The sequence below is a fragment of the Bombus pascuorum genome, chromosome 1 (assembly GCF_905332965.1).
Source record: "Bombus pascuorum chromosome 1, iyBomPasc1.1, whole genome shotgun sequence".
NCBI classification, from domain to species: domain Eukaryota; kingdom Metazoa; phylum Arthropoda; class Insecta; order Hymenoptera; family Apidae; genus Bombus; species Bombus pascuorum.
In genome coordinates, this window is record NC_083488.1 from 31,671,983 (window position 1) to 31,699,959 (window position 27,977).

Genomic DNA, 27,977 nt, shown 5'->3' on the forward strand with positions numbered 1-27,977 from the left:
CGCGATGATGTACTTTATCGCGATATTAACCGTTAGATTATCGCGTACGTCGAATATGAAAGATCAAAGATCGATGAAGGTTTTATTCGAAACGAAAGCGAAAAATATTGTGCGAAGTGGGTGATATTTTAAGGAACGATGATCATAAAACGATCGCGTAAGTAACACGAGTGTTTTACCCAAGCGAAGAAAGTTATTAAAAAAGAAAATGGGGAATTCATACGTTAAAAGATAATATCGTTGGAATCGTTTCGAATAATTACACGCTTCTTTCCACGCTGTAATACAAGCGTCGAAGTAAATTAAAAATCTAACATTTATTAAATTTGTAAAATTTATTTAAAATGTGGAGTTTATTGGAATCGCGTAGAACGAACACGGTATCGTAATCTGATGTAAGCAAATAACTACGATACGTAAGAAAAATTTCAGTCAAGTTACGAAACTTTTAACCATTATCATCGGCAAAAATCTAATTTCCTTTACACAACTTCTCTAATCAAACTATCGCATATGCGACAAAAAAAGCTTCGAATTAGCATGAAGCATGAGAAAAGAGAAAATTAATGCGGTAAATTCAAAGCAATTCCCTTGAAGTCGATTATGAACTTCCTTCGTGCCAATGTCATACTGTCAGATTAATTTCACGAAACCTCAATCAAAATTTATCGTTCTTTGACAAAATCGATTTTGTTCTGCTTATCTTAGCAACGCGCAGAACATTCAAAACACTATGTCTACTCTATAAACAGTCTATTTAGCCAATTCGTCCAAGGATACGGCTTCACGTTGTTCTACTGATATGATATGTCACGGTGCTGTTCAACCGCCAGCGACGGGAAATTGCGTTTGTCGACGTCGCCAGTCGTTGCGTTAATTCCCCCGCATTGCAGAATCCTTAACGCAACCAGTCGTTTGGCAAGAACGTGTCGGCTGAAAATTAACATTGTGTTACCCGCAATGAGGCATATCGATCGGTGGATACCGCGAAACGATCACGATCGTCTTAACGTGGACGCAGGCAACAACGCAGGAACTGGTTTTACGTTTACGGGATATTATCTGATAAGTGGAAGACAGTAACACACTGGTGAACCTGAGGAACCCTAGATAAGCCTCTATTTTTAGACTCATGAATTCCGGTTGCGTTATGTAAAACGTACTTTCTTTTTTTTAAATCTTTACCGAGAGACTGACGTGTTGTACTTTTTACGAATACTAAGCTTCGGATGTAAATTTTGAAATGCTGTTGTTTATACTCTGTACTAGATTTCTTTTCTTTTTTTCATTTATAGTATCGTAATCGTTGTTCAAACATTAATTTTGACATTTCTTTTGTGATATATTGTTGTTATTTTTAAATTCAGAGGATATTAATAGAATCACAATAGCTATTGTTATATCGTATGGATAAATCTATCACACCGTTCTGAGCCGAAAAACCTTTATTGCACACACTTACATGGACTAGGGGAAAGAAATGTTTAAGATACATCTTAAAACGAGTCTATCATAGAATCGAGTCTATCGATTGTATCCAGAACAATCTCCTGGTTACTGTTTTTTTGTAACTAGCGCATCTGCATATGCATAGCGAGCACGAACTCACGTTGTCATTTTCAACATATATCTCCTACTATGCGATATCACTGTTACGAACGATGACATATCAACGTAAAGTCAGATCTCTGTTAATAGAAATGTTTCCACGCTACGATCTTCAAAATGAAATAATTTTGTCTTTCGTTCATTTTCGATCGAATTCGGGCGTTTCTGTTTGCTCTTTCAATTTTCTAATCTTTAGGAAAATAAAAGGAAATTGTTCGGAGGTCTAAAGAAACGAGATTGCCGTTAGATAAGTACGTCCGTAACACGACCTAATACATTTTCGAGTATGGAATAAATTAGCGTTTCCCCGAAGAAAACCTATACTCACTCCTTGACCCGAGCTCGGCCATGAAAGTGGCGCTATCATTGTGGTGGTAGCACGTCCTTTGTTAGCAGTGTTCCTCGAACAACGGAATTGATTATCCACGTGCATCAAAGCGAGTCGACGACGGTGCCACGCACGATGTTACAGCGAAGGAGTAAATCTTCCTCTGAAAAAAAGAAGAAATAAAAGCGATAGGTAAATTGAAGAGCGACTGGAACCACGCGCGGAGCCACGGTGAGGATGATTTTTTAGAACGAAGGGGTCGTAAAACGCCGGTTTTACGCTTGCAAAGTAATTTATGTAATCCAGAGCTGGGGGTCGCGGTAAAATTAGACAACCCCGTGCATGATCATGGCCGGCAACACGACCACCGTCGTCTTTGTATTTACAAACGCATCGTTGCCCTACGAACAGATACAACAAGTAACGTTTTACGATCGAGTTTTGTGGAACAGCGAAACAGACGTGCCGTTTGACATGAGAATAAAAGAAAGAGATTTTCGTACGGCGTAAAAAGGAGAAATTATGAAACTATGAAGGACGAGGTTCGTAGTTTGAGACGAAATTGAGGACAGATCAACTGTACGATACGAGAACATTTGCTAGCTTTTAATCAATACGTAGGTAGTTAATGAATTTAGATGTATGCATATAATGATTCGCTAGAAGTAGATCTTTTTCTCGATACATTGATTCAAGCTTTGTTCGTATTATGGCTTCTTCGATCGAATCGAATTAATTTCTGTTGGGACAGTTTCTTCTTAACGTTAACCAAACAGATGGTATCACTCATTTTCATAACATATTTTATGCTAATCAAACCCGGAAAGAAGTTTACAACATATAATAAATAACGACAAGTAATGAATCATATGTCCAATTATCCAAGCAGATATTGCAACATAAAAACAGATATTATTACAAGGTAGCGGACGTAAAAATTTTATAGCTTCTTTTCAAACGACATTACGATGCTGCATTTCAACATTGTATTTCGCTTGTGCAACGCCAATTCCTAACGCTAAACAATCGAATTATATCACCCACATATTCGATGCAACGAAACGAGCAACGTGCAACAAAAGCACGTACTAAACCAATTTTCTACAAAATTTGCCACTCATCTCCGTGTCAGAGATTAGATAATTGCCTCGGCCGAAGAAACAATCGTATCTTTACAATAATCTCGATGATAACTGCTTGCGGCGAAACCGCAATTATTCCGTGGCGCTAAACGCGGCATGCAACCGATCGCCAAATGCCTCCAGTACATACGACGATCCGTTGCAAGCCATTTAGGGCGCAAAGTCGATTGCAAAGGAGATTTTCTCGCGGACGTGTCCCTCTTTTGCAATTGGGTGGCGTTCGGCGCGAAACAATAGACGACGATCGCCATCGCTTGATATTTTCAGAAAAACGATCGTGGGTAGACGATCGCGAAGCCCGTTTCTTGCGTCACGACTGTGTTTGTACAATTTTAACGACATCGTCGACAAAACGCCTCGTTACGAAACTATCCAGCAGCGAATACGGGATATTTCGAATTTTCTCTTTGAATTATGATATTTTATATTAATTGAGTTATAATAATACGTTAATTATATAACGTGCGAATATGGTAGAACTTCGTTATCATAGCTCATCAAGGGACGAACAGTTTACACAAGTGGAATCCCCTGATTCTTCCTGTTATCTACTGATTTTTCTCTTTAAATATCAATAGTTCACGCTCAGATAAATGAATTCCTCACCTCGCAAGAGGGATCAGGCTCTGACTGGAATCTCGTTCTAAATAAACGGAGCTAAATCGTAGCTTTCTTTTTCAAGCAAGTCGTAAACAAAGGATCGAACAATTAATCTACAGACCGTTCCAATTCGAATCTGCGCTTCGTTCGTGATTCCTCCGCAACGAAGATTCTGATACCGAATCTCAGTCAACAACGTGGTGGCTTTTACCTTAGACCCTAAGAATACTCCACTCCAGAAGAATATTACAACGCCTCGAATTTCATAACGACTACCCAACGGTTCCAGCAGCCGTGGCAGAATCCGTTGCACGTAACCTTTCATGCGCGTTTCTATTGTCGACTGTTCGAGGCTCGACGGTGACGAAATCGGCGTGCATTATGCCGACCTGTGAGCGGTTAACCGCGAGTAGGTGCCGCGAACCGAGCCGACCTCGTAGACGAACCTCGCGATTGCCATTACGAAATGTACCAGGATACGCGCTCCCGTGAGAGTCGGCGGGCTCCCTATTTCGTCGCCGCGAGTACCTAGGTACTCCGAGAAGAAGATTTCGCAATGCCAGCGACATGATCGCGATCAGAGTTAATCGACTCGCTCAAAAATACCATGATTCGAAGGAGCCGTGGGCGATCCACGACGCCGGAGCACGCGAGAGGATGAGCCGGGAGAAGGCAATGTGTCGAAACGTTTGGTTACTTTGTAATCTGCGAAAGATGAAAAGGTACGAGGATAGATTTGGGAGTACGCGATCGAGCTCGGCAACGCTATTATCGAAGATTACTGTTCTTTGATCTTTGTTCTACTTGATCGATGCAATTTGGTATATTAACGAAAATGATCACCGCTAATCGAGAAAATTAGGTGAAAGTTATTTTCAGCGAAGATAAAAGTTCTATCCGCGATACTTGAGGATATCTGTATTATTTGTAAATTTACGGTGTGATACTTTTTCGAGAAAATTAATTTACTTTTCCTACTTGTTCTTATTCTTATTTTGATTTTCAAAAATCTTCGAAATTTAATTACAAACTTGTACCATAAATGCGCTATTGAAAGAGAAATATATGATTCTATGCAATTTACGCTATATCTATGTGTATTTTGATAAAGAAAATCAAGAATCGTCACGTGACACGATAAAATTATCTAGATTCTACGAATGCTGTTAAACGAGGGAATCTTTAACGTAACGTTGTGTCTACGATCGCTAATGCTAGTTATCTCGTAGGGGTTGTAACGTGAAGTTTCACGTGCAAGCAGACAAATTATCGAAAATAGTAAAACTGCGAATGGTAGAAATTTTTCTACGTCTGCACAGAAACGCTATCTACCATACGATATTTTTACCAATAATCTCTGCCTAATTTAAACAATTTTTAAGCAAAATTTAAGATTCAGCATGAAATAATACATACTTTCAAGCAACTACAATGTCTCATAAACCACACGAATCACGCGTGTTGCAAATTTTGCAAACTTTCTCTATTTCGAACATCGGGCTGCAGTTCCGACTTACGAAACTGAAGATAATCGTTCGAGATAAGAGCAATCCGCGAGAACTCGCGTGACATGTGTCGCTTTCGATTGCGTATTGCACGGTCGTGAGGGGGAAATACAGTTGAATGCGTTCAGAATCGCAATGATTATCAGCGGCGGCGACTAATTATACTCGTGACGGATCTTTTCTTTCGGAAAGATGTATCGTCGTTCGCGATGAATGTTAATTGGGGAATGACTGATTAGATATGCTCTTACGTAATACAGCATATGCGTGAACATATGTAAAAGATCCATGATATTTCAGTAGTAGCAGATTGAGATCAGATAAGAGACAAAAGAAGAAAGGAGAAATAAGACTATCTTGCCTTAAATGCCTGATTTTTTGTTCCAGTGTTTCTGTAGACCGCAGACCGTCATTTAGCGGTAGTTTACGGATGATTTCGGAGCTACTTTGTATCATCGTCTCCAGCTATCTTGAGTTACATCATACACGACGTTAAGTGTCAGTGAATCACTTTCCGTCCACTGATCAACGGATGACCTCATTTGACTAACAAGTTTATGAGTCAAACCGTTGTATTAAGGCAATCATGGGCTCGCAGACGGTCCTTTTTAATCTTTGTCCGCGAATGTTCGTAGACGGTCGTTCGTTTGAAAAACAGGAACAAACAAATAAAAAAGTTAAAGAAAGAGAATAGAACTCGCTTTGACTGTGTATCGCAGGGATACAATGTTTTCTTCTATGGTTATCTCCAACTTATTGATAATATATTGCCTTTACGTAAGCGTTCGGAAACTTTGGAAAAAATTAGTACACCGCAGACATTGTTTTGTACGTTTTGTTTTTAACGTAATGTTATCTTCTTCCTTTATGTAAACACAAATATCGTTCCGATAAAGAGGAGAATTTAGATAAAAAAGGCATCGAATAAAATTTTTGTTATTCAGACTAAGCCTTCGTTGCGACTATGTTATGCCCTAATCTCGCGTTTATCTGTTGCAAATATTGTGTACTCCGTTATTAAAGCGTAACGCTCTACGACGCATCGATGATAATTGTCCATGAATTAGTCACGTCTGAAGCGTTTCCTCGACGATTAATTAACAGTTATCGAGAGATTCCAATTAACCGCGTTCGCTTCTACCAATTCGAAATTATTCATTTCCTATTGCTCTTTCTTCCTCGTTCGCTATTTTTTTCTACCGTTCGTTCTATTCGCGAAACGAAAGAACACACAATTACAAAGACGTTGTCCAAAATCAGCACGGACGACGATCTAATTTATAGATCATGCACCTTCGTAATGATGTTCTCGATTTTGTATTACTCTGTCTGTTGCATAATACCATCGAGGTTTCTGATAGCCAGCCAGTTTGTGTATCGCGATGTCTCGCGTACTCCCATGTACCATTATGTAACGTCTATGCCCCACTGAACGTGTGGCATTACCATATTACGAGACTCTCCTGCTCTCCCTTTTTGTTCTTCTCTCTCTCCCTTCTCTGCTTCCTCTTCATTCGCAATTTTTTTGCCTTCGCGTTTATTCTCTTTATTTTCGCCAGGAACATTCGTTACAATATTTCGCGTGCCTCTTCTCAGGCACGTACGACGAGTCGAGTGAATTTTAATTAGACTAAACTCGAATTTTTTGCTTCCGGCTGTTTCCTGAAAACTACCTAATTAATTTCTACATAGCGCCTTTTCGACAATTCAAGCGTACACGTGTCTAATTCTATGCAAACTTCCAACTTCATTTTTTCTTGAAGAATCGCAATTGAAGTTTATGACACGATAGACTCGTCGTTGAATCGTGAAGCAGGTATGGTCGATTTATCATACGAACAATGTTTTCCACCACATTCGTTGTATACCGTTACGACGAATACTTCATTGATGCGCTTGATGGATATTTGTTGGCTTCGGTAGAAATCGAGAAGGACGATATGATCTAATTTGATCTTTTACAACTGCTAAAGCGACCCAGAAAATATTTACACAACAGAATATTAGATCGTCCTTTCAAATACTTTCAATTTTTAGAACGTTTCCATTTTCTTAATGTAACGTTCCCGAACCAAGGTCATATGATTTTTGTAATACTCTTTCTATTCTTCTAATAATACTGTAATAAATATTACAAACAAGACTATTGAGTTTTATCTTCATTTTCATACCATGTAACGTTCAATGTAACGTACCCGAACCAAAGTCATATGATTTTTGTAATACTCTTTCTATTCTTCTAATAATACTGTAATAAATATTACAAACAAGACTATTGAGTTTTATCTTCATTTTCAAGCCATATAACGTTCAATGTAACGTTCCCGAACCAAGGTCATATGATTTTTGTAATACACTTTCTATTCTTCTAATAATACTGTAATAAATATTACAAACAAGACTATTGAGTTTTATCTTCATTTTCAAACCATGTAACGTTCAATGTAACGTTCCCGAACCAAGGTCATATGATTTTTGTAATACACTTTCTATTCTTCTAATAATACTGTAATAAATATTACAAACAAGACTATTGAGTTTTATCTTCATTTTCAAACCATGTAACGTTCAATGTAACGTTCCCGAACCAAGGTCATATGATTTTTTTAATACTCTTTCTATTCTTCTAATAATACTGTAATAAATATTACAAACAAGACTATTGAGTTTTATCTTCATTTTCAAATCATGTAACGTTCAATGTAACGTTCCCGAACCAAGGTCATATGATTTTTGTAATACACTTTCTATTCTTCTAATAATACTGTAATAAATATTACAAACAAGACTATTGAGTTTTATCTTCATTTTCAAACCATGTAACGTTCAATGTAACGTTCCCGAACCAAGGTCATATGATTTTTGTAATACTCTTTCTATTCTTCTAATAATACTGTAATAAATATTACAAACAAGACTATTGAGTTTTATCTTCATTTTCAAGCCATGTAACGTTCAATGTAACGTTCCCGAACCAAGGTCATATGATTTTTGTAATACTCTTTCTATTCTTCTAATAATACTGTAATAAATATTACAAACAAGACTATTGAGTTTTATCTTCATTTTCAAACCATGTAACGTTCAATGTAACGTACCCGAACCAAAGTCATATGATTTTTGTAATACTCTTTCTATTCTTCTAATAATACTGTAATAAATATTACAAACAAGACTATTGAGTTTTATCTTCATTTTCAAATCATGTAACGTTCAATGTAACGTTCCCGAACCAAGGTCATATGATTTTTGTAATACACTTTCTATTCTTCTAATAATACTGTAATAAATATTACAAACAAGACTATTGAGTTTTATCTTCATTTTCAAACCATGTAACGTTCAATGTAACGTTCCCGAACCAAGGTCATATGATTTTTGTAATACTCTTTCTATTCTTCTAATAATACTGTAATAAATATTACAAGCAAGACTATTGAGTTTTATCTTCATTTTCAAACCATGTAACGTTCAATGTAACGTTCCCGAACCAAGGTCATATGATTTTTGTAATACACTTTCTATTCTTCTAATAATACTGTAATAAATATTACAAACAAGACTATTGAGTTTTATCTTCATTTTCAAACCATGTAACGTTCAATGTAACGTTCCCGAACCAAGGTCATATGATTTTTGTAATACTCTTTCTATTCTTCTAATAATACTGTAATAAATATTACAAACAAGACTATTGAGTTTTATCTTCATTTTCAAGTCATGTAACGTTCAATGTAACGTACCCGAACCAAAGTCATATGATTTTTGTAATACTCTTTCTATTAATAAAAGATATAACTTAGAAAAAACGAAGCTGGCACCCCGCTCGGGGTAGCCGCCTACATGCTATATTTATTTTTTATTTATATTTTTTTTTTCTTCACCAACAAGATATAACACTTTACCAAATGTCCACAAGGACAAATTGTAAAATAACCAAAATAAAATAAAAAAAGAAAAAAAACTCTTTCTATTCTTCTAGTAATACTGTAATAAATATTACAAATAAGACTATCGAGTTTTATCTTCATTTTCAAACCATAAAATATAAATATCGTTACTTTAAACATTACACAGCTTCCAGTAACTGTTTGACACGAGCACACATTTAATAACCACGTATTGTAGTATAACTTGATTATATTTACGTTTTTTGAAATATTTTATATAACTGACTCAAATTGGAAGTTTCTGTAGATTAGTACGTCAAGCAATTTTAATTGCTGTAGAGTCCAATTTGACTTGCTGCAACGAAATGCTCGAGCTAACGCAATTCCGCAGCAGGACTTGTTTTGGAAACATGATTACAGTGTACGAATGTCATACGACGTTATTTATGTAGTAGCTAGCTGACGTTTAGAGGGATTAAAATATACGAATCGAGACGATTCGTTGTCTGTTTACGACTGAACATTATCATCTTGTTTATTTATCTGACGCGAAATCCTTCTCTTTTTCTTCGGTTAAATTCCTATCATTCCTTGCATATAATTTCTTTGATATAGGATTTTATGAACACCGATCAAGTCTCAACCCGCTGTTATCGATTAATTCTTCACTGAAGTGGAAAATAACCCAACAAAAACAAGGTAAACTGCAACATTGCTCGCAGCGATGTCGTTTCATGTTTTTACCCCGCGGTAAGTTCATCGTGGTAAACACGTTGTTGTTGGAACGTTTAAATAGAAAAACTAAATATTCTTGTAAACTTTGAACAATTTTATGCTTGATAACCGGATTGACCTACGTTTAATTTTTCTTTAGAAATGATCTTATATATATACTTCGTCTTAAAGATTTTCTCTTTATAATTATCGTCGTATGTTACGAATTAGAAGAGTTCGACAATTTCTTGCATCGTTTAAAATGTTAAATAAAATAAATAATGACACATATGTACATAAAAATAAAAAGTACAAAATGTGGGAAATTTCAAATGTTTCGATGTATCCCGAAAAATGACAAAATTCTAGACAGGACGTTTCAATTATGAAAGACAGTATTAATAATTAGTAGAAAGTAATACGTATTTCTCATAAAGTACAAAATATCGCTGCTGAAATGTCTTCGTTTCGTGTTGAAAGCTTTTGAAACATTCCTACTGGCCGTGATACGCGGGGAATTTCTTCCCCTCGACGTCGAAAGTTCAAACTGTTGAAAGTCTGCATTCTGCAACGCAACCGTTGCCACGCGCATACGTCTATGAATCGTGAGCTTCGCGTATTATTATAGTTGCGTCTATATTTAGTCGCAATTAATCAACTGTCGGGTGTATCCGCTTCAGCAGTGTTAATTTTTAACAAACCCTTGCAAAGAATGTCGTGCTCCGCTTTGCTCCATCAACGTACTATGAAACCGCACGATTCGCAAGCATTCCAATTAATTATTCCCATTGTGTTTATGACCGTGATATAGCTCTACGAATAAAAGTAATTGAGAAAATAAGAGTGTTGTCACGTGTGATGTAGTAGTACCGTCGATAAGAAAATAAATATGAATTTCAATAGTATCGTTTAATTGTACGAGAAGAACATGAATGAGAAAAGACAACGTTTAAGTAGCACGTTGATCACGCGGTTTTCCCCTTTTCAAATCGACAGTTTATGGTTGTATAAATCATTACGATAAGTTATTGGCGACTCATGGCTGGATGAAATCATAGACTGAATTTTATAAACCTTGAAATTAATATTAAACAGAAATAAAATCTTTTGAATAAAAATGTAATAATTTTGTTCAGCTTTAATTCATTGTTTTCCAATCTTTCTTCTACAAGGTTTAACAAGCAACCAACTAAATTTCTAATTATTCAAAATTTTCCATTAATCGATATTTCGTTAATCGGTACTTTGGTAATTAAAGTTCTACTGTACATCTTATACACGTATAGAATTAATTAATATACCTGGACAAGGTGTAATTATATATATATCGTAAAATTTCTAGCAATTTCAATATTTTGATGCTCGTTTCCAATTGCGTTCTTGATTGATATATCATGTCATCGAGAAATTATACAATATGTAAAGAGAGAGTAGCGAACAATCGAGTCGTGTTTCTACGGCTTTCGATATCTCTGCTGCACCCCTCTTTATCGAATTTTATTTCAGCCGTGCGAGAATAATGAACTCGATTTCTATTGTTCCTTTAAATGTCCGTAATCTATTGTTCGGGTTCCATGAAAGCACGCGAACGCCTACGCGCTCAAGAACCAGCTATGAGTAATAACAGCCAAGGTGTATTATGTAAAATGACCTATTTCGATCATGGATTTCGTTTCGCCGAATTTCTCCAACGTTTTGCATAGTCCAGTTGATGCATTATAGAATAGTTCTCGTAGCAGTTTGCTTTAATAACTTCAAACGGTTAAGTAACCAGAAACATCAGAATAGTTCGCTGTTCAGCTCACTTCTCTCCTTATTTCATCGGTTTATTAAGACAGTGACAGAATTAAAAAAAGTAAACTTTTCAGAAAATTGGAAACAGAAACACCTGTAGGACAAATTAACGAAACACCTGGAATTGCTAAAGTATCTAATTAAGGAATCGAGAAGTTAATTAGCACTTGTAATTTAAGCTACACCGTCCTAATAAACAGATAACTTTTCAAAGATCACAACTTTGATAATTTTTTAAATATGTCCGACGATTAGCATCATATTGATCAACTTGGCAAGAAAAAAAAAAAAGGAAATTTAATTCACATCGTTCAGCGGTGTAAAGATCCAAAAAATCGACATGTCACGCTCGAGGAACGAGTCTATGCTGTTACAAATTGATTAGATCGTTCTTCCGCCTGTCAGTCCCGCGAAGATTCTCGCCTTTATAATCGACGACACTTTCACGGACGAAGAGCGAAGTGGATCGCCAGTCGAAGATTAGCAAAGTCGACGATAAACTGTAGGATCGATAAATTCACGGTCGTGGTGTCGGTACGCGCGTTACATAAGCGATACAGGACGTTGCCTCGATCTATCCTTGGCAACTCGACCAAATGGACGTCGAATCGCTCGACATTGTTCGTCAGGGGAACCTTCGATCTTTGAATCGTAGACGAGTTTGCAATTGAGACGACACGTTCGTTTCTGAATTTCAGCTCCCTTCCGCCTCCTTTCCCTGACTCGATTTTCATTCAGTGGCCTCGCGAATCGAAAGTTCCAACTAACGGCAGGTACATGTTTTCTGGAATATCGTAATGCAAGAAGAACTTACGTGAATCTAACGGTAAGTTGTTCGATGTCGTGTTACTATGAATGAAATTTGTTATTTCTCAAAAGCTGAATACTTCATCCTTTTTGATCGATTCTTATAGGAGAGAATTTGATTAACATATAATTTATTCCAAGTAGATAATTTTGTTATGGAAATGTAGAATGGTCGAGAAGGACAAGAGTGCAAAAGAAATATTGTTTATTTGAATATTGTATGAGATTTTATGTAATCTACACGGCGAAGAGGAAAAAGATAATGTCGTAATGTTATCTTTCGCTGGAAAAATAGGGCTGAAAGGATTATTAAAAATTTGGTACGTGACCGAAGATAATTTTGTTTCATTTGAATTTTTATGCGCACGTAAAAATTATTTATAAAATATACTAATCTTAAAATATACATAACTGATCATTTATTATGCAAATATACGTACAAATGAATAATTACGTAACAAACTGATCCACAGTTAATTTAAATACATCTCTCGACACTTAATTATATTCTCATTTTTATTCAATGAATTATTTAACAAGTATGTAGTTCACCTTAGCTCTAGTATTAATTTTTTAGGTAACTATTTTCTTTTGCGCCCAATAAATAATCTTTCATTAACATACGCTACTCTAATACATTTCTTATATTATACTTTTCTTACATAACAAGATGTATGTAAGAACCCCGAGGCATCGTCGATGTAAATACAAAAAGATAAAAATCAATGAAATAAAATTTATGCATAGTAAGAAATTGATGATTGTTAGACGTATCTCGCAAATTTTAACGCGACACAAACGAAAATAATTGACAGTGGAAGCTAAATTTGCTGTGTAATACGGCTTTACTATTTGAATCGTGCCGTGAGTTATTCTCATTGGATAGATCGTAATTACAAACCTTTCCGAACAGTAGTCACGACTAGAAATTTGTTACAGTTTCGCAAGAATTTCCGTGGCTCCGTAAACTTTTCAGTCCGAAGAATGGAAAAGGTTACAAAGCCGAGAGGTTACGTAAATTAATCTTGCAGGACGTTATGTTATCCTAACGTCATGTTATCCTTGACGATGATGCTAAAGAGAAGATCGATCGATTTTATCGATTATCGGACTCTACGGCACATCTTCGTCTCTTCACGCCATTGTAATGATCTTTATCGTTCGCCGATGTTTACTATCATCAAACGATTTCTCTCGCATAACCCGCGTCTATAGTTACTCGTAATTTACTCCATTCATTATTTATAGACAGGATCAATTAATTCCCTCGTATTCTCTTTCATCTTATTGTACCAGGCGATTGTCTACATTGTAATTAAGCAAATCGTATCTTTTTCAATCCATTGTACAGAGACAATGATGCACGATATCGTCTTACTTGGCAGCAAAGATTCATCGCATATACGTAATATTTTTATTGATTTGTTCGTCTCTTTAATAAAGGCCATTTAATCCAAGATTTAATCCGACACAGTCCGAGTATCTTATCAAACTATCGATAATCCGTGTAATTTAAGCGATCAATTATCATCGAGAATTCTTTTACATCGATATCGAGTGTTGCTGCAAAACTAATTCGGTGTTAAATAGGAATCTTCGTTTTGTTGCAATAGCAAGCCATGGAAATTCATTTTCCAAAGAAAAACCTTCATCCGTCATTGAAGGACCGTTTATTTTGTAGCAATAATATCGTCGACATAAAATATTTGCTCTGCTTGAACACGTGGATACTAACGTTAATTATCATATTAATGATTGATTCATGGAATGCGTTCTTTAGGCGAACCAACTACATGAAATAACTAGGTTCAGTTTGCACGATATTTACACTCTCATTGGCGTTTGGAAACAATGCACATTATTCGCGAATTAACCAGATACGCTGGTATCTTATCCCGTGCAACTTCGATTCGGTCTGCGGCCGATAATGAGCAGAAACAATTTATCGGACATCAACGACGCAATCGATATGGATTGCCATGCAATCTGTTGCTGTATAGAAACCAAGCTCCTGGAACGAAACTTGGGCAACAAATCCATCGCAATCGCATTGTAACGCTATACACGGGTTTCGCTTGAAGTTGCAATGAAATCGAATGCCATTCAGGTATTGCATCGAGTCCAGTCACAGAGCAATGATTTCGAACTTTTCGCCTTTTCATGAATCTATTCATGAGCCGATCGAAACGATGCGATGGCTGCGATTAAACTCGTTGGCCATGAATCCGTGTAATTGTACCGTTTATACCAAATGCTGCTTAAATATAAGCCAATTTCTTTTTTAATTGTATAATTGTAACAGCATACCTTATATGTATTAGTGTCTCTTAAGCAGATATTGTAATTTATCGTTTCGTTGATTGAGAATTGCAGTGGTGTAAAAATCTATTGCTACATAGTTTTCATAAACAAATGTTCTGCGTACGTTATTATCTAAAATTTGTCGAATATTTTGCCAGTTATGAAGATGTGTCGCGATAAAATTGCAGTGGTGTAAAAATCTATTGCTACATAGTTTTCATAAACAAATGTTCTGCGTACGTTATTATCTAAAATTTGTCGAATATTTTGCCAGTTATGAAGATGTGTCGCGATAAAATTGCAGTGGTGTAAAAATCTATTGCTACATAGTTTTCATAAACAAATGTTCTGCGTACGTTATTATCTAAAATTTGTCGAATATTTTGCCAGTTACGAAGATGTATCGCGATGAAATAACGAGATAAAGGGTTCAAATAATTAATTCAAATTCTTTAAAATAATAAATTTCTAACATATATGCGTAAAAGAAATTTGTATTCCGTTTCAACTTTTTAAGAATATACAGTGAAAAGAATTTGAAAGAGGAAAGTCGAAGGATTGCAGGTGTTATTTGAGAAATCGCAAATACAGCTCGACATTTTGATGAAGAAACGTTCTTCTCATTTATCAAGCACTTTTGTAGGCCGACAGGGTTTCAAAACGATATTCCGTACCCGTTAGTTATGGTAGGCGATGAATAACGTGACAGTTCGTGTAACAGTGAATTGCGTCGTTACTCTTCAATAAATATCGATACGATACTTTAAACTATCACTCGTAATAAGTAAAGGAGAATAGTCTCGATTATGACCTTATACGGATGGCATGCAAAACATTTTATTTCTCGACAGAACGTTCTTATATAAGATTTTCTTTCGTTTTTATTTATGCTCGATTTTTGTTTTGTGCAAATCGATTGCTCCATCGAGCTATTAAATTTCATTCAAAATGACAAACAGGAAAATAAAATTTATATTCGTTTACTGCGTTAATAGCTGTTAAGTATAAAAGAGTGTCTCGATGGTCATCGTTTTTTCATAATATTTATCTCTCTGTTTCTTGTTTTCGTATATTACATAAAACCTTTGAATTTTACAATCTTATAGATAACATTTTAACTTCCCAAATGAATAAATCGAAACAAAATGACGCGAGGATACGACGCATGTTTCGTGTCTGCGTAATTTGTCCTTCCATATAGTATTGATTTTCCCGCTATCTCTTTCGTTTGACGTTTTATTATCCGCAAATAAATTTATTTTTACCGGACGAAATTTTTATGTTCAACAGAGAAATTCTTCGAAACGAAATACCATTGATCACGTCTAAGCAAGCTATCACTTTCGTTCTAACAAGTTCCTTCTCACGCAATTTACCAACTCTCGCTCAGCGGTCGATGCATTTACAGTAATTATATTTTCAAAAATCGGAATCCACTAGTTCTGACGATTTTCATAGCTGTAACGTTAAATACAACTATCGTGTTGAATCCTACGTATTCGTTTCTCCTAGGAACACAACTCCACAAGTGTCTATGAAAAAATGTCGTGTGTCTTCCAAATCTCCTATCGGTGAAACGCGTCCGCCATTCGTCTTTCACGCTGAAGAATCCTTCTTCACCGAAACTTTCAGAAACGAAACCTGAACATTCGATGCATTTACGTATACCCGGTAGGTGTGCATAAGATTATGCACGCAGTCCTCGAAGCTTCTGGCAAGGGCGTGGCGCGATTAATTATGGAACACGCATAATGCATGGAATGCTGGTCCAGTCCTTGCTGGACGCGTGCTTCTTCGATTATGACCTTATCTGAATCAACCACATTTTTACGAATGGTTAGCTTAATTACTCGCATACCTAAAACTTACGTACTGTACGCCATTTTTATAAGACTTATTAAGAATTAGAAGCCGGTTATTGAATTGCTAAGTTTCTATATAAAAATCTGGACTGCAATTAAAGGCTATATACGTAATCTAATTTGAACTCTATTGAACACTAAATCCCGATTAAGTGTCATACCAGTTACATATTTCTATAGGAAACGAATACATATTATGCATCTGTAGGTAGAACGAGCTAACTGTTCCTTCTGTACTATTGACCCACAATGGAAACGTGATAATAATAATATTGCATGAATATTTGAAAGGATGGAATTTAAAATGTGAACAAGAATCGTTTGGTCACAGTACCTAGAATTAGAATACAGTGTAAGACTGATTAGACTATGTAGTCAATGTGATTGTGAAATGTTTGAATATGTCTATGATGTAATTAGATAAGTTTGAAAAAAATAGACAGAATTAAAATAAAATTCGACCAGGATATAGAAACAAACATTATTAGAAAGTCAGAACCGAAATAATTATAACTGGAATGAGAAAATTGATTGTTTTACGAGATTCAATTATGCTGTATATTTTAAATAATTAGTATTTATGAACCTACTATACCGTGTGTGTATTACTTAAAAGTCTGCTAAATCATCGTTCTAATTAACGTCAGGAAGCAGCAAATAAATTGCTAATAATACGCTTCTGGTTGTCAAAGATTCCAAAGATAAAGTTCCAAAAATAAAATTTCATAGTATATACGACTTTATAGTCTCTAAGCCATTAATTCTTTCATTCGAGTCGGACCAATCTTTAATCGTGGCCGTTTTTTTTCTCATGTCACAGAAGTTCACGCGTGAACCAATGGACATGATTTCGTGGCAAGAACCAATCCGTGAAGCAACAAGTAGACACGGTAAAATTAGAAGATAAATGAAGTAAGGTGAAGGATGATGTGTTAGGTACAATGTTGCGTATCAAAACTGTTCTCAGTTGTTTCGTGTCTCGAGTGAGATACGACCGGCATTTCCTGCACCATGAAAACGATAATGGCTGGAATATAAATTTTAATGTTTACGACGCACGATGATCTCTGTTTCACGAAGAAACGAAGCTTACCTTCATCTTCCTGTCTTTTATTTATGTATTACGTGTAAACCACATCTCTTTCGCGTGTTACACGTTCTAAACGAATAATCTGCGAGTTGAATTTCTTTCAATCAAACTAAGATTCTTCGGTTGATTAGAAAGGACGGAGAACTCGGAGAGTTCTCGTTTTCCGAAGTATTTTAAAAGAAGCTACGAGGAAAAAGTGGTTGTACGAGTGATTCTAAAGAGAATTATCTACAATTCAGGTGCAGAAAGAATTGCGCTAGTCTTACATAAATCTGCGAGGAACGAAGAGCGAAGAATTCTCTCTCTCTCTGATCTTCTATCATCGATTACGGGATCGTATTAAGTGTGGAAATTGATCTATATTCCTCCATGGGTTAACTCGAACAGAAAATCAGCTGTCGTGGCTATCGGACGTAACGTCGATATTTAAGTCACGTCGTTTTGTTTCACGCTTGATCCAACGAATTCGTAACGAGGGACGCTGTAACGCGCCTTGTTACAGAACTACCGCTCACGTAACAATCAGCAAGCGTGTTGAGTAACTCGTTCCTTCGAGTTAGATGTTACGAGGTGAGCTTTACATTGGTGCCTACGGGCGTAAGAGCGACGCGTAACCTGCTTTACGACTATTATCGTCTTACGGGAGAAAAGGAAGGGGGAAAAAAGCGAGAAGAAAAGAGAATTTCGACGATGTTACGGCGGAAACGTTAGAGTCGTTTTCTTGATGCGCACGACGATTCTTGGAAGTTACGTAACGCTATAATTCGGTGAAAATACCGTAACCGAATTTGGTGATACGTAATTTCATAATTCTTGCTACGACGGACAATATTTTTCTGTTACAATGTTTTTCTGTCCTGGAAGAAAGACACAATTGTGTTCGAACCTAACAGACTTATTCTTCGTATCAGTAGCAGGTAGATTCTCTAATACGCTTTTGCGAAGAAAATAAAATCAGGATACGATAAAAAGATTGTACTCTTCATTTTCTGATTTACTCGTACAATTGCGAGCAATACAGTGTCACTTTCGAAAGAGAGTGACGTGATATAATGTTACTTCCTCCAACCGGTAGATAGGAAACGTTATCCTCGAAACACATTGTCGAATTTGCATTTTGCGATAGTACGTTGTCGTGATATTATTTGTCGTTACATTAAGTAAGTTTATATAGATATGGGTTATTGCGTAACGGCTGTTAATGCATTTAACGACTCTTATGTTATCGTGTATTAGGTGATTTTCAGTTTATACGTAGAAATCTTGTTGAGACGCTATTTTGATTCGAGTGATCGAACGAAACATATTCATTCCTTAATAACAATTTTCTGTCTTGTTGTCAGATAATTACATGGATTAGTGACTTTTAAAAAATATCTCTCTTAGATAACATAATCTATTAGGGTTAAATTCAGAATCTCAATACGTATGAACTCTATACATAAATAAGTGCACAAAGTTCAATAACGTCAAATTTGAACAGATATATGAAATTCGATGAACTAAACACAGTTCTCGACAAATCATTTCGTTGATATTAATTGTACAATATCTATAGTTTAAGAGACCGCTATCAGCCATCGTCGATAACTAATAGCAACTATCATTCGGAATATTGTATGCTTTGCATGCGTCAAGTATTGCATCAGCGTAAACGCGGTTTAACAGCGATACCCTACGCGTGCATCCGGTGTCGTTTCGAAACCGGTCGCGAGCCGCTCATTACCGTCATTAAAAGGCCTCGTTAATGAGAATCTCCATTGTGCTTCGGCGTGCACGCACAATGCCTTCTCTTTTTGTCGCCGATTTGTCAATCGACGCGACACGACGGCTCGCTTTTTATCGATGTCTCGCGTTGTAGTCGACGATTATGCCAAAACGGATGCGCAATTTGCAACATTTTCAACTTTACGCCGCGATGTCGAAATGCGGCGAGGGAATGCACCGATGGATCGATAGGCGATCGAAAATGCACAAGTACGTCATCGACGTACGCTGCTGCCACGCTATCTCTGTGCTTGTCAGTTCCTTCCGATTGTTGCACAATGGCTTTGCGCAATACGATGGATCGACCATTGAACTTTTCGGATCGAATCAAAGACAGAAGCGTAGGCGAACGAACGATTATCACGATCGAGCGTGACTCGATCGAGTTTCTATTTCCAGATGGATTTTAGATTTTTTTCGATTCCAATGACGTTACGTAACGGCGCGTGTCAACGTGGCGTGTTAACGCCGACTTGATCGAGCAACATTTGTCGCACAATGGAACTGGTGAACATTGTAGACACTGCTTTTATATTTCCGATCGTAAAATCTTTTACGAATCTTTGCCAGTGTTTATCGTACATAGTCAAGCGCGATCGAACACATTTCTGGCAGCGAGTATTAACGTGAATTTTTCAACCGAACCGGTTAAGGTGTCGTAGTGTGCAAGTACACATGCATATTATATAAATTAAATGGTAATAAATGGTAATCCATGAATCTTGTTTAGAAATACCATAACAGGTTTTCTTGAATGAGACGAGCAAATGTTGCAATAGGAAAATGTCGCTGATTCGGTATAAAAAGAAATTTTAATTTATTCGTTATTTGTTACGAAAATGATATATGTCTGTGTAAAATTGACTGAAGCAATAACGATTAATTAATAACCATTATGAAATATCTCTACCTCGCTAAAATCTTTGTTTAATTAAATAAATCGAAAACATATAAAATATAAACGATCATTTGCTCGGAGGATAATTTGCTTCATAGTAATTTTAGGTTTCCACTTGTACACGTATAAATGCGATTTCAGTGTATCTAAATTTGCAATTACGTTCGAAACTTACACTAACAGGCTGAGGATAACATCTCTACTATATCGACAATAACATCTTTGCAGTGTATCCATAAATACGTGTACTATATGGAACATAATAGAGGCACTCATAATACGTAGATCGTAGTTATAATGGGTACTACTGTAACGATAGGTTAAACGCGTCAATTAGGCGAAACTTTTTCGCGTCGAAGTACATAAATTTTCCTTAAAGGTGGAAAATCACGTTTCGCTTAACGTTAGTTTTCTATCATAAGTCACAGTCTTGTGTACCTACCGTGGACGATATTTTAACGAGTTATCGAGGCGCGGTTGCATGGCGCATAAATCAGGGAAATCGTGCCGATCTCGTCTCTTATCCCGCGTTTACGATGCAGCGAAACGAATTTCAAACGGATCGGATCGTGAGAAGGGCGACGAGCACCGGATTTGCCGCTTGTCGGCTTAGAAAGGATTACGTTATCGTAATTGAACGTTGCTCCAGATATGCTAATAGAGGACTGTTCGTAATTATTTAGCTGTGCTTGCAATAGACTCCTACGTGAATGTTATTCGATCGAGCTATGGATACCGCCATACACCTTTTACGCAAACTGTATCTGCCCTAGATATAAAAATCAAGTATTTAACGTACTTAACGCATTTTAACCAGCTTTCGTCTTTCTTTTATATTAATTTATTCTCTTTTAAAATTCAGCATTAGCATGAAATTACAATTATAATTTTTTAAATCTATTACGGGTATCCTGCATATTTCTGTATATCTACAGGCGTATAAACGTCGGTGGTCTAGTTGTAGACAATCCCTTACAATTTACATCTGTTATTTATATACTTGTCTTTCCTTTTTAGAACGCAGTTTTCATATTTGAGTTACAACACTATTGCGTAAAGAAACGATCGTTCGAATTATATGTGCGTACACTACGAGCGTCGTTGGACGTGGAAGCGTGCAATCTATCACTAGTGAAATATTTGTCAGAGTAATTGAACAGAGAACGTAACAGAATTTTTATAGCGATCTCGTAAGAGCCGAGACGTTATCTTCCTATTATAATAGGTCACGTCGCAACAGCTGCCAGTTGCATAGAAAATTATTCACAAAGGACAGATCTGAATCACGAGTTCTCCGGTAGACAATAAAGCAGAAAGATTAACGCGTTGCTCATTGCCAGAGATATTAACTCGTTGCTTTATGACCGCAGCCTTTTATTCCTGAAGTATATTACGCTGGTTATCATTGAAAACTAGCCCTTGTCTAGACTTAGGTATTTAGACGTGTAAACATCTTGAGCGGAAAGAACAAAAAGCGTATCGTAATCGCTGTGTACGAAGGCTTAAACGTTTACCTATACGTACGTATGTAAATACGATATAGTGCATTAATGAAGGTAGTATGAATTCTCTATTAGCAACCTAATCGTCGAAAGACGATTTAGATATATGCATGAATTTATTAACAAGTGTATTATATGACACAAGCTTGTAAAATTGAAAATAGTCGGTAAGTGATACGGATAAGATGGTACAGTCACGAAGATTAACGCGAACTTTGAGAAAATTAGCGACTGTAGGTTGTTCCAGACTGAAAATATCTTTGAAGCATATTCGAAGAGCGTTGAAAATTTTTGTGTAAAATCACAAAATATAAATATCGAGAAGAGAATGCGGTACGAATATAACTAGAGAAATGGGATCTGAATAGAGAATTGCTCGATCTGTGCACTTTTTTATTCTCTCTTAAATTTCCCATAAATACATACAAACCCACGATATTGAATATTCCAACTTATCCATCCCGTCAATGACAAGCACAAAAGTGCAAATAACACAATCCAGACAATTATCTTTATTATTCTCTCCTCCTCTCCAACTTGGAAACTACAGCGTTGAAATCGTAACAGTTTCGTTTTTGCGTAATAAACACGCTTGGTTGTGTAGCAACGCATGATATCATAGGTAAGTATGCAACGATTGCGTTCTCACAATTGGTCGTGGTTAAACAGTGCAACACACGGTCACAGTTTACTACAATGGGGAGCAAAAATCTGCACGTGAAAGTATCTCGGCTTTGACTTGCCACTTACGTAAGACGAGTGGGAGTAAAGAGCTTTAAAAGCGTACGACTGCGTATTGTTCGGTAGGCACCTATGGCGAATCGATAATAAAAATAACGGAATTATCGTGGCCTCGTTGTCGCGTGGTTGGTTTACCAGCGCTGTCCGACGTTCTTTCAATTAGGTAGGGAGTAACTTCACATATACACTGTGATAGAAAAATCAAAGACAGACAAAACCGTACGATAAAAATCAAATTGTAAGAACGAGATATTAGCGCTTAAAGAATGTCACGGAGTAAAATTAAAGTTAAAAACCATAATAATAATATCATCATAATAATATCATCGCGACGTTATTTGCGATTACTGCGAACGATAATATTTCTACTTTACGTCTAGTGTTGGATAATAATAAAACGTTTAATTCCACTTGTTTAATTTTACTAATTTCTTAATTAAAAAACGACATGTTACTGTAAATCTCCAACCACGATAATTTTTAAGGGCTGATATCGATATTGTTTTCTCTGTGCATATTTAGCTTGGATATTTGTGTCACTTTTATAGAGATAGTTGTGTGAGAACGACTTGTTTTTAAGGAACAATGAATTCTCTCTTCTCGGACTCATCAAAGCATCTAAGTTTGTAACAGGAAAAGAGGCGCTAAGGGAATGATTTAACGGAGTCTTGGTTCAGAAGGTATACATTTTGCTTTACTCGCAAGGAGATTCTAGGAGAGCTGTCTTCTATATCAGTCAATTCGGACATCGGTGATGCAACAATTCAAGAGCTGTTCTAATTGTAAGAAACAAGCAGACATAATAGAGTGATGCATCATTGTAATATAAATTCAAATAATTATACGGTGAAACGTAAGTACCCAAAGGTACATCCATAAACCTATTTCGAAGAATAGTCTTCACTGTAAAACTTTTCAACAGGGAAATTCTTTTTAGCATTTAGCCTGCGATACTTTAATACTTATCCATCGTCAATTGACAGAATTAGGTATTATAGCAACGATATACAGACGAAACGATCGTTGGTACGTTCGAGTAATCAGTTTAACTGCGTTGCAATGCAGATTATGGTGGTTGCAGAACCACAGCTTTCGTCAAATCCGATTAGAAAACTCTTAACCCCGATGTTCTTGCGACACTCAGCTGTATCTGATACTGAAATTATACGTAGTCGCATAAATCAGAAGCAACGAGACATTCATAGGAATTATACAACTTGGCGGTTGATTCGATGAATGATATATCGAGCAATAATTTGGATAATGAAAAGTAATTTACTATCTATGATACCAGCGTTGTATTTAGGAAAGTGAAATTTCTATACATAGCCTCAATCGAATAAATACGATGCAGAGACTGTATTTGCCGGCAGTCTAATTTATAATTAAAAACAAGAGACTACGATCATAGATCGCCCGAAAGAACTTTCTACGAATTTTTCGAGCGTGTTAATAAACAATCTTATTTATCAAAAAATTCTATTATAAACGTAAAATTATTATAACGTAGGAAATACGAAAAAAAGGTTAAAACAACAAAAATCATTTCACGCGATCGAAGATCTAATTATCGTCTGATACGATAAAAAGGAAAAATACAGAGATAATATTTATGTTTTGTGTGGAATGTATTTATCGAACGAATACTTTATTTGTCTTTTAAATTCAGTAACCAGATGTTTCTATTAGCTGGCATCGACAGCTGCGGTCACTGTTTCATAATGAGAAACACGTAAAACAAAATGAGTTAATTTTTCACCGCGTGTCTCTCTTGAATACGTTTCCATATTATGACGCCTACCTGTTTTATAGACGCCTATATACGCGAAGATATACGCGGAGAAAAGACAGACAGCGTTCAAGACAGATCGTAAAGTAAAGTAAGGTAAAGATCGCATGTTGTTTTAAATGTCGGTATCGTGTTCTGTCGGGCGGTCGCGTGCATCACTGAGATTAATCAACTCCTACGAGCTCTGTGAGTTTCCAGCCGTGGTAAACGTAATCATTGTCGTGTAAGTTAACGATGGTACAATCATTTTCGTGGCAAAGTGGTAGCCGCAATGATCATAATTATTCCTTTCGTTGCGATTTCTATCGATATGTCACTTGATCTTGAACGAATTTCAACGATTTGTATTGGATTTGTCGTTGATTTGAATCATTAATTCAAATTGAATCATTAATAAATTAGAAGCTAGCAGTATATACTGTTCTATATATGGCCTTCTTAATCCTTGATAAAGTAAACTACGGAAATTACAAAATGCTTATGATTAACAAGATGAAGACATTTTGAAAAAAAACAATATTTTTTTTGCAGACAACGAAAAGAAATTGCGAATAATAAGAAGACCATTGTATAATATTATAATTCGTAGAGTCTGTTTAACGAGTATTAATAAAAGAAGAATGAACATGAAAAGTATATGTAACATATAATCTCTATAAAGCGAGATAATCTCGCTTAATCATTTTATTGTACTTAGGTTAAGGCGTTAATCAAACGAATCAAATTTATCCTCGTGATTTTCCGTTTACGACGGAACCTCTTTCTTTTCATTAGTTACAATCAGCCAATGCATGTACGACGAATTACGCGTCTGGAATACCGTGGTGCATTTACGTAGACTCAATAAGCAAACGGAATAATATTGTACGCGTTTGCGTTTAGTGCCAAAGAAGCAAGTGGTTCGCTCGAGATATTGAGTGGCGTAGAATTGTTATATAAAGTGACCATTAAGAAGTGTGGACGTCACTTAAACTCATCGCCAGACAGTTTCGTAATGTTTTCCTTTCGTGTTCAGAGTTGATAATTTCGCATTTATCCCCTCGATAAATTTACTATGCAGAAAAACAATGGGATGTCTAAAAATAGATTACTTATAAAAATAGTATACTATAAGACGTTGTTAAACATATCGTATAACATAGCAACGAAGCTAGCATAGCGTGAAATCTATTTATTTATTCATATTGCGTATGATATCTATACGTCGATGAATATAATACGTTAAAAATAAATTCTTTAATCAGGAGAAAACCAACTGTATCTTAAGAAAACGTAGATTTTTTTTAATTTTTGCACAGAGGTCGCTTCTCTTTAGGAAACTATTATTATATTATTATATTTCCTCTACTATATCCTACTCGTCTTTATGGTTTGTTTATTTCAAATGTAATTTTTAGGGAACGCTAAACTCGTTTTGCGAATTATCTTTGACCTCTGATTTAAAATACTGTCAAACGTATATAATATAAGGTTTATTAATAAATAACATGTTGGATTCTATACAAGTAGTTTATCAATATCGCAAGAGACAAAAATCCTCTCTTCAGAATCACATCATGCAACCAAATCAAAAAGTAACCTATAATCGTTATCCCATTAATCGTTATTAGACATAAAACAAAGGAGTAATTACAAAACGGCGTAATCAACGACGAAGACACATCGGGTTACGTGATTTCTGTGGTAACATTCATTAAATTCTCGTTACGTATTTACAACGTTTGATCGATCATCCGCGATCGCGTAAAAATCTGTGCTGTAACTTTATTGCATCCGTAACGTGACTCGCTGAGGGGGCACGCGCGAAATCATTATTCTACATTCAGCTGGATGAAACAATCGAACCGAACAATCGAACAATCGAACAATCGAATCGAACGCGAGTTCTTTCCTGTAAACTTGCTCTTCTCCATTTGCAAGAAACAAATAAACAAGATTCCTATAAAAAGCACAGGACAGATAATTAGAAGTCTCTTATTCCTATTGCTACGTCACAAGTACCATTCCCCTTTAGTTAAAACGTCTTATTATTTCAAGATCGAAGGAAGTTGAGATTTCGTCATTTTCTTCCTACTATCTTTGTCTTCCTTCGTTTAATTTCATACGCTTGCGATATAACCTTATTTAAAAGACAAAAGACACGAGGAACTTCAAATATCTGAACAGGATGTTCGAAGCAAGGATACTGTGTATCGGGTAAGAAATTTTAAACTGTTCGAATGTTTCAGATTACGTGGTTTTTCAAATTATACGGATCGTATTCGCGATTTGATAACTACAGGCATACAGATTTATTAACACGCCTCTCGTCGAAACAAGACTCGGGCTCCCTCTGTACGTCTTTCTTCGTTGTGCGCATCTCGCGGATCTACTTGTTCCTTCGTCGCTCTAAATTTTTGCTTTCGTCGCATAATCGGAGAACGCAGCGCCGCGTTACCTATCGATCGTCTCCATTAACTAGTCCGTTACACAACGAACTATAACTATTGCCAAACAATAGATTATGCCGTGGCTGTGCGCCGTCAGTCGGCGCGTAGGCAGGGTAGGGGTTTACCTTATGCAAGCGTTACATACATTTGGTTATATTACTGACATTACGTAAACGCTGCTGATTACAAGGCGCGAGAAGGGAGAGAGAAGTGTTACAAATTGTCGATATTCAGGATATTCGTCGATAGCCGGTGTGTATCTGGGTTACGTGAAGAAAATAAACGAAACTGGTCATGGTGTGGCTGACTGTTGCACAATTCGTGGGGTAAAAGTTGACCTCGCGTTTCGCGCGCACTGTTTTCCCCGCCTGCTAACCGCTTTAGGGACATCTATGGTGTAACTGTCTAATAACATAATGTCAATGCGTTACAATTTTTAGCGAATAATCGCTATTATTGGAATATCATGCTCCTTGAAAGTTAAAATAAAAGTTACGTTTCTTCGAACACATTATGATCCATTTAATAGGTTAAAATTAACATATCAGAATACCTATAGGACCTAAAGGAATTTCTTAATCTTAGACGGAGTTATAATTGTTAGACTTTTCCCGAGTATTCGAGGAACGAATAGAAATTATCCGAACGTTATGTAAATTCGAACGAAAACGCGGCTATTAAAATCCCTAATCTACTTTCAGGTATTACGTTTGAGAAGACTCGCGGTTCTTGATAAACGAACGAGCCTATTGGCCAACGCGCATCCTTATTTTTGTTTGGCTTTCGTTGGTAATCAAACATGATGTGCGAGAGGAACGGAATCGCTGACTTTGAAACGTTCACGGCACGTTACGAAACGGGTCTTCTTACCTTGTAGCGTCGCATTATACATATAGGAGAGGGTCGGTACAGCCATTCGCGCGCGTAAGAGGTTGGTTACATGAGCGTGTAAATATTTCGCTTACGACGAACGGTTTATTCGTTGCGTTATGCGCACCTCTCCCGGTGCCTTAAACCTCCAATTACGTAAGCACCGCCGTTTGATGTTTATGTAACATCGTACCACGTTACCGACGAAATCGGTCATCGTCAGCATTGAACGAGGAACAACTATCAGAAATAATACCCGCTTCTGCGCTTCGTTCAACGATTCACTGATCGTCCGACTAGCGCCACCTGGTACAACATACACGTACTAAAGCAACGAACG

The 27,977-nt window shown here is 36.4% G+C and overlaps 1 long non-coding RNA gene across 1 annotated transcript; it reads right to left on the bottom strand.

The window, feature by feature from the left end:
• Nucleotides 1-282: 282 nt before the first annotated feature.
• Nucleotides 283-27,960, bottom strand: LOC132910406 (uncharacterized). Its single transcript, XR_009658766.1, has 3 exons — nucleotides 27,638-27,960; nucleotides 1,937-2,099; nucleotides 283-933 (listed from the first exon to the last, which is right to left on the bottom strand). It is a non-coding gene; the product is annotated as an uncharacterized LOC132910406 (long non-coding RNA).
• Nucleotides 27,961-27,977: the final 17 nt, after the last annotated feature.